General features: G+C 40.4%; 1 protein-coding gene and 1 long non-coding RNA gene across 9 annotated transcripts in view; one reads left to right on the top strand and one right to left on the bottom strand.

Annotated features, from left to right (window-relative positions):
* SUPT20H (SPT20 homolog, SAGA complex component) overlaps positions 1–131 on the bottom strand; it is a 38073-nt gene extending 37942 nt beyond the window's left edge. For all 8 annotated transcript variants that reach the window (XM_026089968.1, XM_026089969.1, XM_026089970.1 and 5 more), the window contains exon 1: positions 48–131. The gene's annotated coding sequence lies outside the window, so the exon portion shown is untranslated. The remainder of the gene's footprint in view (positions 1–47) is intronic.
* An 823-nt stretch (positions 132–954) lies between these two features.
* LOC112977519 lies at positions 955–7165 on the top strand. The gene is made up of 3 exons (XR_003257533.1): positions 955–1044; positions 1838–1987; positions 7058–7165. It is a non-coding gene; the product is annotated as an uncharacterized LOC112977519 (long non-coding RNA).
* Positions 7166–9792: the final 2627 nt, after the last annotated feature.

Genomic DNA, 9792 nt, shown 5'->3' with positions numbered 1-9792 from the left:
CCCCCGCGTGGCGGTGGGGGGAGGCACGTGACGCCAAAGGCCGTTACCTGCGGCCTCACGTGGGGGCCTGCCCCCCGCGCAGCTGCCCTCGCCGCCCGCGCATCCGCCCCCGCCTCGACCCACGGCGGCGCCCCCCGCCGCTTCCGCCCCGCCGCTTCCTAGTCGCCACCGGAAGGGGCGGGGCGGTCGCTATGGGGACGAGGGGGCGGGGCGGGCACGGCGTCGCTATAGAGACGGGGTCGGCCGTGGCGGGCGAGTGGGTGGGTGGACTCCCAAGCTCCGCTGCCGGCCTCAAGGAGTAGAAAATTGATAACTCTGGAAAGATGCGGTGCACAAACGGCTGGGGAGTCTTTGTTTAGTACTATCTCAGTTTTCTTCAGAAAAGAGGGGTAGCTGAGTGTATGTGTGTGTGTGTGTTAGGTTCCCCCCCTCCCCCCAAGTCCTTCCACAGCAAAATCTGCTGGCCCTTTTGAACTTGATAGAAGTTTTGTAAAAATGCATACAGGAGGGAGAGATAGATAGTTTTATATTTGTGCTGCTAATAAACTCACCTTTTATCAAATTCAGAAAAGCCATACAGGGCTCTCTTGGGATATAGCATAGAGCAAGGCACCAAATACTATTTTGTACCTGACAGAGCACATGAAGGGCAACTTAGACTCACAGGCTGGCCTCACACAAACTTGCTATGGACTATCCACCCTACCCAGGGGGCTGTTTGGAACAGCAGCGGGCTCAGAGGTTGACGTCGTTCTACTTCAGAAACAGAGCTCAGCAGAACTTTAATATAACAAGTCAGGTTCTCTGTTAAGTGACAGATGGGTCGTGATTTTGAGAATTCACTTTTTCGCATGTAGATGCTTAAAACTCTTGTATGTCTTTTTCTAGATCCCAATACTTTTTTTTTTTTGAGGGGGGGGTGCAACTCCTTACTGTAGTTACCTGTCTCTCTTTTCAAGCAAAAATTCCAGAATCCAACTGGACAGTCTGAACATAAATTTTACTCAGTCATAATGCTCTTCATTTTGATAATTCCCATTTGAGGTATATAGAAATTGTTCTTAAGATGATACCTGGAGCACTTAAGGCCCTCTTCCCTGTAATAGATTGTTGTGGGCCTTTAGCAGTGGCTTCTAGGTGACTTCCTAGAGCTGCTAGATGATTAATGAGATCTCTTTAAACTGATGGTTGTTTGCATATTGATAAAAGATAATTTTCAAATTGTGTTAAAAAGCAGTTACGTTTGTTAAGTGAAAAAAATAATTGTCTCTTTATTTTGCTGGAAAGTTCAATTTTCTGTAAAATCAGACAAAACAGATCAAATCACAGTTGCACAGCGAACTTGGAATGTATATGTTCACTGTATATGTATGTGTTCACTGGATTTTTCTGGGAATTATGTAGTCACATCAAACAGGGATTGGAAGTACCTTGGGAGGAAATTTACTGTGTCCTCTCCCTCCAGAGAGGTTAAATGATACCTGTACTGTTTTTGGCAGATACTTGTCTAACAAAAAATTATCCAGTTTGTTTATATAGCTACAGATTAACAAATATCAGGACTCATTGGTAAAATATCATTGTGAAGAATTGAAACATCATCATATTTGGAAAACAGTTTGAAGTAGGATTTGTATTCCTAAAATCATATGTATTGTAAAAAAACTTCTAAATTCATCCTAATTTCATTGTAATATTAATTAATGGTAGCTAGACTTTCAGCAGCTGGTAAAGAAGTCTGCATGTCATAATGCATGTTTAAAGACTTACTAACCAGATATATCAACCTTTTTTCTTATCCATTGTTGTGTCTTTTTTCTGTTTTTTAAAACTGAAGGATTAATTGAGTCGACATGGCCTGCCTACACTGCTGGAGTGCTTCCCAGACTTGCTTCCTAGGGCATCCTAGAAGGAGAGTTCCTGGTTGAGATGCACTGCTGGTATCCATACTCTGTCTGGGTCTGTAAACATTTCCAAGCTGCCTCAGGTACATCTGCACTACATGTACATATTGTCCCTGGGCAGAGCACTGCACTTCTACCTCTTGTCTGGTTATTCCCAGGCCTTTCTAGCACTTGTGGGTGAGTCACAACTCACTTGCTCAGTTACCCTGTTATTCACCAGTCAATCCTATATAATGAACCACACCCACCACTGCCCTTCAGTGCCAGTGTTAACCTTCCTGTGCTGACATGTCCTAACAAGTGACTTGAAAATTCAAGGAAATTTGGAGACAGGGCAGAGGGCCTAGAAGAAGCTGCACTGCTTCCTGCAGGGTCACCCAGGTGCTGTGTCTCACAGGTGCTGACACTGTTACGGTTTCAGCACCAGTTTCTTCTTAGCCCCTTTGCAACTCACACTCAGAACAGTCAAAATGTGGGAAGTCATAATTGCTGATCAGGCCTACAGTCTCTCAGAGGTTCTCAGTACATACGATAAAAACCTCTGATTGGATCAGAGTTCTTCAGATGTGGGAAGAAAAATATGGGCACCCAATTTCAGCATGTGAAAAGCTACCTTCATGATTTGCCAGGAGCCCACATAGTTCCTGGACATCAAGAAGTGGTGACTTGGATCCCATCCTAGTTGAGAAGCGGGTGGCAGTTCCTTCTGGAAGCTGACTTCTCCAGGCACCTATTGAGGCATGGTACAGCAGTTCTGCTGCTGCACTTGATTGAACTTTGAAGCTAGCCCAGCTCTGAGCTGGACTGGACTACGTGACCCCAGAGGTACCTTTCAACCTAAATTTTTCTATGAATCTCTGCACTGTGCCATCCTCCTTCACATTACCTGGTAACTATAAAAGGTATCAGAACATAATTGTCATTTTCTTAAGGCTATTTTTTGGTCATTTTGTTCTGCCAAGTGAAGAACACTGGGAATGTGAAATGACAGCAAATTGTTGGCTAGGCCTTTTTTTGAAAGGATGTTTCTTTGATTTTCATAACAAAGAATATTAAGTATACTTTTTGATTTATGGTTAAGTAAGTCAGTAACTTTGTGTATTTTAATATGATAAGTCAGAGTTGAACCTAGCAAAATGTAAGCATAAATAAAGTTTCATTTCATCTCAGTTTACTCTAATGACCAGAAGTAACATTGTGGAGCATTGGCTCAAAACTACAGTGGCCATGTGCATCATGTTCTTGTGTTTCAGAACTCTGTTATATTTCACTTTGAGTAAATAGACACTTGCATTCTGCCCAGCAACATCAACATCCCCTTTGAGGGACCCACATACTGACAACAGGTTCTTACTGCCACAATCTATCCTGGTAATCATCATGCCAGCTCTTAGTTCACTGCTCAGTGCCTATTGATCAGGCCTTCATTTGGCTCAAGTGGTGCTGCCTTTGAGATCAGCTCTGCACCAATGTGCTGAATGCCGTGAAGACCTATGGTGATTCACTGCAGAGAAAGGGCAACCCAAGTAGCTGCAGGAGAACTAGACATTTCGTAAGACCTCCTAGCCAAAGGCTGATCTCAGGCAATATAGCCAATACCACATTTTCCTCTCTATTCTCATAAAAAGATTATGTGAAAAAGATTCTTGTTTTACTCTGGACTAGTCAGTCTGGACTGTCTGGCTATGGAATCAGGAAGCTTGGCAGCTGAGCTCTATTCATGGCCTGTACCATTAAGGCTCATGTTTTGAGTGTTTCTTTTCCTCCCCTTTCAGTTCAGGCTGGAATGAGGAGACCTGACCTCTCAAGAAGGACGTTGTGCATAGTCATGATCTGCCTGGCAGTCTTATTACTGAAGACTGCCTAAAATACTTTCTATCCAAGGCAGAAATGCATTCTCATCTTTAGGCAGTAACCTGTGCTATGCTTGGCCTTGTGGTAGGCCCCCTTTGGGAGACCTACAGCCTTTCCCCAGCACTGCCTCCAGGTTAGATTATATCTGGATTGGGTGTCTGGGCTAATCTACCCATCTGTGTGTGGGTTTCAGCTTGACTTCCATAACACTGTGGTGGGTGAGGCCCAGCATATTACTATTATTTGAATGTAAACTTTTGTTTACAAAGGCATCTCAATATTGGGTTCGGAAATGTGCTTTCTTCTTAAAAGAGGAGCTGGATTTCTCAGAATCACAGATGGTTTTGCATATTCTCTAAACATATTGTTTCTTTATGCCCCTTTTCCCCTTACCAGAAACAAATTAATATGTATTCTTTCTTGTACACATATGGAACCAATGATGAACATATGGTCAACTTTTGTACAATGATTATAATGATAAAAAGTATTGTAATTACAGTGTTTTGAACACTTGCCATTGTCTGTTATAAGTCTATTATAGTCATTCTACCTTCTTTTGTTTGGCTTGGCATATATTGGTTGTATGTACTGTACTGGAAGTTAGTTCTTCCACTGCAGATTGTCACTGGAGCTAGCTAGCTAAAGATCACACATATGGCATTCAGTAATACAATCTGAGATCATTAAACTAGAACAATTATAAAGCATCTGTGTAAATAAAAATTATACATTTCTTCATAATTCTATTAAAAATATGTAGCAAGTATGTTTTCATTCCTGTTACTGTTAAAACCTGAGGAGTTTTTCATATGCAGCACTAAAACTCTTTTGTTCCATGAGACCACCACAGAATCAAACTAGTTTGCAAAGCTACATTTTGGCCTGAAAGTACTTGCTCCTTACTATCTGTATGTTGTTAAGTTTAAAGGAACAAGTGAACAAAACTCATGACTGAATCTCATCAAACTTCTTAGGTTTCTTTACGCATTAAGGTAATGGGTTCCTCAAGACCGATATCTTTCAAATCTAAAAACATTACTTTTTAAGGCCCAAGTAATTGAGCATCTTCAGCTTCAATTTTGTTTTTTATATACTACAGTTTTTAATCGGGATAAGGTTCTATTTAGAACACATCCCTTGGCAGATTCTCTCAGTGTTCTGATCCTTCTAGAAAGTTTTCAGGATTTGTGATGATGGAATACATTTCTGGCATTTATTATACTTGCTTAAAGTAGGAGGCTTTACATTTAGAAACTTTTTTTTTTTTTTAATTCAGTGATTAACTGGAGCATTGAGCATCTTTTCCTGTCATTTAGCCGTTCATTGTGCCAGGTGAATATTCTCACCATCCTCTTCCATGCTGAAACATTATAAGTATCAGCTGAGATAATTTAGAATATGAACTTAGAGATTCCTGAATAGTCATCTCCGACTTGAATGCCGCTATTGGGCTTCATGATGAAGCTTGCCCTCTCCAATTATTCATACTTTTGGAAATCTTAGAGTAAAATGTCTTATAGCAAGTCAAATTTTCTTGTTTTTAGTTAGCTTAAGCCAATTGTCTGGTATTCTCTCTGTGTTCCCTGCAATCCATATGGAAAAGCTTGAAGATTTTGAATCCAATATTTAAACAAATCTGTAGGTATGGAACTGATTTGGGAACCTACTGACTTTTCCAGTAAGAAGACTGGAAAATCAGTCCTGGGAGTTGATAATCCATCTATACTGCATGACAATTTGTTCCACCTACCTTCAATTTGTTTGCCTTCTCACTTTCTTTTTTTCTGACCATATGTCATTTAAAAAGCCAGCTTTTAAAACTCCGTGATTGCTTCTACAAATCCATTTGAAGATAGATGCTGTCTAAGTAATTATGCTATGAGTCATCTTGTGGTTTACTGACTAGATTTCATTGAAATTTATGCTACCAGATGATGAGTTTTTCTTCTGCAGAACAGGGGATGTTGATGATAAAAAATTGGAGCAGTTTTCACCCATCCTTTCTGTGCTTTGTCTTTTTTTTTTTTTTATTCCTTTTCTCTGGAACCTGTTAATTTTTGGTGACTCCAACTCTCTAACTATGTCTTCCTTGTTATTGCAGATTGTTCCTGAGAAGAGCTATAATACCATAATTCAAGCTGGATCATTTCAAATGCATGCATATTGTGGGCCCATGTTTCCCTCTAGCTTTGCGCTGCTGTGTTTATACTATTCAGGGAAGGCCTTCGGGAGAACAGACATCTTACATTTCCCTTTCTGCAAGCCTTTTACCATTGATTTTTCTGCACTATCACATCTGCAGGGTCTTACCATCTTCTATACTAGTGGCCTCTCAGCATTCCCACTAACCAGGCACAAATTCAAATTAGCTACATAAATGAGAGGTGATAGCTGAGTTTTTAAAACAGGGTTTCCAGACATCTCATGTTTGGCATCTTCAGTTTCTGAAAAGCCTGGGTAGGATTCTCCGTTAGATTCAGACCCTGCAATTTTGGGTTTCTTTCTTTATGACCATTACGTGTGTTGAATTTCACTTTGTGCTGTGAGTTCATCTTTACTACTCTGAATAATCTGGTATTAGAGAATTTTGCCACTTTGCTGTTCACTCACTTTTCCAGATTGTTTATGAATGTGTTGAACAGCACAGGTCTCAGGAGATTCCTGTGGAATCCTACTGGTCCACTGTGGAAACTGGCTTATTCCTCCCTTTTGATTTTTATTTACTCCTAAAGTCTATGTTAAGGCAGTCTCTAAATCCAGTCCTGAGTCCTGTTCAGTCCTCTGTAAAGGGGCCTTAGCAAATGCAACTTCTACGATCTTGTCAGTTGCTCTTAAGTTCTAGTCAACACAGCAACACGAATCAAATTAACAAGAGCTGTCAGGACATAACTTAGTCTCCCAAGCTCCTTCTTATAGCAGCATCTCCGTTTCAGACCTCAATAAGAAACATGACTTCTTCTGTTTGAGTCTAGTACCTTGTCTGGTGTAACAGATAAGATGAACTGATTAGGCTCCATCTACCCTGTGCTTCTACAGGCCAGTTTGCTTTATTATATAAAGGACTCTGCATTGGGGATCCATCGCTTAGTTTGACTCTAGCTGAATCTGGAAAGACAATCCAGATTTGTTGATCACTGCTTTTGAGTTCTTATATCTAAACAGACTTTCTCTTCAGATGCATCCTTTCCTCATCCCTTTCAGTTATAGTGTGGTGTGGCCCTTCAGCCTTGGATTTGAAAATTTGTTTTTGTTCTGTAATACCAACAAAACTTGACATCAGTGCTTAATTCTTTCAGCATTGTTTCTTCACTGAATTTGGCTTTGAAATCAACTGATCCTATATTCAGAGCCACACAGAAAGAACAAGGAATAGCTGTGCTGCTCCAAGGCTGTACTGGAGGATGAGCTGTGATGTAAGTATTTGCAATGCTTCTTTAGCTTCCTTTTGAGGCTGAGGGAACGTTAATCCATTCATTTGAAAAAGTATGTTCCTGCACGTACAACCTCAAGTACCTTATTAGGACAAGGAGCCAAAACTCTGACAATTTCCTTTCTTACCTACCTTTTATCCTGATTGGATAAGGCCCTGAGCAACCTGATCTGAGCCCACAGTTGACCCTGCTTTGAGCAGGAGGTTGGACAAGAGACATACTGTGGTCCCTTCCAACGTGAGTTATCCTATGAGCCTATGCCTTTTACATAAAAGATTAAAAGCAGCTACTGCAAAGCCTACTATCTCCATTGATGTCTTTGTTTATAAACTGCATAGGTTACAAAGAAGAGTGAGTTTAGCTGTCTGTATAAAATCAGTCTAGGACTGACTCTGAATCTGAAATTTCTATAATTTTTCAAAATTTCTTAGATAGGAACTAACTTTTAATATATATGTTTCACTTTGCTGACTGTATAGAACAATAAAAATACAAAACAGAAACAGCAGTGCAAAAATTTCAAAGACTGAAGTATTGTGATGGGAATTTTTTGTTAACTTTTAATATTTCAGTGTAGATGAGAAGTCAGTCTCATTGTTAATCTATTTAAATTAGATTATTCTTTAATATTAACAAACCTTCATTCATAATAGCTATCTGTCTATAAACAGATTTACTTGATTAGTTAGTTTGACGCATTCATGAGTGTCAGCATTCTGTAGCCATAGTGATACACTTGTCCCAGTACAAAATTGCAAAACTGTTTTTCATTTCCCTGTGCTATTTCATAATGAAATGGCATGCAGGCATATGAATCAGATTTATGTGCTCAGGCTGAGACAATGATTCAAGTACTGTCCCCCTCATTTGAGTACAGATGAAAAAAGAAATGACAGCATGCTCATCAGTAGCAAGCTCTTTGTTCTGATCAGACAGACTGTGGGCATGTGATTAAAACTTAGGGCTGAGAGCCATGAACTCCTGAATTCTAACTCGGTAATGTCATTGACTTGCTGTGTGGGCTCTAAAAAAATCCCGGTGGCTAACATTTTCTATCCTGGGTATGTACATTCATATTTAGGACTTAAATGATTTGCAGATGTGCTGAGGAACCACAGCTTCTATTTAGTTTTAAGGTCAGGTATACCTTGTACAGTCACCCATTCTTTTGTAGGCAGGTATTTGTAATTTGACTGTTGAAAGAGAATTTGGCAGCTGGAAAATAGACATGAACAACATTCTTTGATTTATGTTCATTTTGGTGTCTGAATGTTGTTTTTCCTTCATGAAAGCATGCACAAAAAGTCACAGAGAAAGCTCTCCAGTTGCTTTTGGACAACAGAGGTGAACTAAATATGCAATACCATGGAATAAATATTTTGAAATGACTAGGGATAGGATCTAGTTCATAGTTAAGACACTTACAGTGACTACACATGCACTAGGAGCATAGATTTCCATTATACTCAGTAAAGCCTAGAGATAAATTCACTCCACCCTAAAGTAGATATCTTGTGTAAGTTCCAGTTGCTTGAAGATAAGCATCTAGTGCATTTTGTGATGCCCTAGGATATCTGAGACACTTATGCAGGGCTGGCAGATCTGTATTCTTCAGCTGGAGGCCAGGAGGATACCAGATGGACCCTAAAATGGTACTAGACGCCTATCTTTAGTCAGCTTTTGGCTGGTCAGCTGAGTCACTCTCTCTGACTTCCTCGGCTGTATGGGTGAGCTCCGCTGACCCTGGAGCATTGACACACGTAGACACAGAAAATTAGGTGTCTTCATCTCAAACTGAATCTTTCTGCAAGAGCTTTAGATGCCTCAGTTTTGGGAGGCTCAGCTAGAGATACCTTAAAAAAAGCCTTGATTTTCAGAATGTGCTGACTTACACTGTACAAAGTAGGCATCTTTGTTAGCTCTCAGGTTGGACAACTGAAGAAAGTGATTTATGATTACAATTTTATGAATTCTATCAGATAAATATAACGGTAGAAGATACTCAGTTCCAGCCACATGCATTATTTTGAATTTGCTCTTCTGATGGTTGCTCTAGTGAGGCTACTGAAAGCTGGATTACCTTGTCTACATGACAGGACATTATGGAGCCTTGGGAGAATGAACAGAACATTCACACTAAAGATCTGTGGGACATTTGGACACAACTATTCCGCAGGCCATTTCAACTTCTCCAAGCTCTTGCTCTACCCTGAACTCAGTCTGCACCTCTGATATTAACGTCACTTCACTGTCCTACATAAATGACTCTATCTCACTCTTACCAGCCTCTTGTAGAAAAAAAGGAGCAACAGGATGGACAACCTAGCCCAGAATATCTCGTTATCATCCCTTCTTCATGGCTTTCCCCTTGCCTGAACTTGGCAGCTCCCACAGAGTGCAGCACAAGCTGCTTAGTAAGAGAAGGAATGGGTAAAGATCATCTGGGATTCCTGAATGCAAACGGATACTTTGGCTGAGTTTTCCAGCCTTCATAAGCAACAGATTTTGGTCTTCACATGTAATGCTTAGAGTCTGGAAGGTATATCTGCATATTTGTGTTTTGATCAGATACAGGTGATATGGAAGTGCAGGGGATTTGT

This window comes from Apteryx rowi, unplaced genomic scaffold (assembly GCF_003343035.1).
Source record: "Apteryx rowi isolate R43461 unplaced genomic scaffold, aptRow1 scaffold_839, whole genome shotgun sequence".
NCBI lineage: Eukaryota > Metazoa > Chordata > Aves > Apterygiformes > Apterygidae > Apteryx > Apteryx rowi.
The sequence above is the reverse complement of the archived record's forward strand: the minus strand, read 5'-3'. Positions and strand labels throughout refer to the sequence as shown.